This window comes from Mus caroli, chromosome 2 (genome assembly GCF_900094665.2).
Source record: "Mus caroli chromosome 2, CAROLI_EIJ_v1.1, whole genome shotgun sequence".
NCBI lineage: Eukaryota > Metazoa > Chordata > Mammalia > Rodentia > Muridae > Mus > Mus caroli.
The window spans coordinates 83298969-83299701 of NC_034571.1; positions in this window are offsets into that span (position 1 = coordinate 83298969).

The following is a 733-nucleotide window of genomic DNA, read 5'->3' on the forward strand; positions in this document are numbered from 1 at the left end:
ACACTTGATTTCCATTTTCTGTTGGCAAACTACTCATAGGCATAGGTCCTGTTTTGGGGTACGAGTTATATAACAGTGACACTCCATTGCAGAAAATGGCCTTTCTTCCCAGCAGGCATCAACTCCAAGCAGGTTCTTAGTTAGGAGTCGGACTTTGTGGCAATTTACCATTTTCATACACGGTCTTATTTTAATATGTGGGTGTGTCACAGTCTCTGTGAGTTTGCAGGTATATCAGTAAAGTATAAGAAAAGCTTATCAGTTTCAATTTTTAACGTTGTAAGAATAAAAATAAAGGTTAAATAGCATCTAGTTTTTATTTCACAGCTAAAAATTGTAACTTCATTTCTCATATTATAGTATTACTAGAATCTAGACCTATACAACTGAAGTCAAGAAAATGTAAAATAATGTTTGTGTTGTATAATGAAACAAAATGAATATGTTTTGGATAATGTGCTCAGTATTTTATTTCATAGTTTTATTTCAATCATTGTATTCCACAAAATTCATCTAAATTCCATCTAAAGCAATTAGTACACTAATATCAGATAATTATATGTTAAGCTAATTTGTAGGGACATATGAACTAAATATGTAGAAACCATATGGTAAAGAAGGACATTATCCATTCTATAATCAGCTTCCAAATGCTGACACTATTGCATACACTAGCAAGAGTTTGCTGAAAGGACCCAGATAGAGCTGTCTCTTGTGAGACTATGCCGGGGCC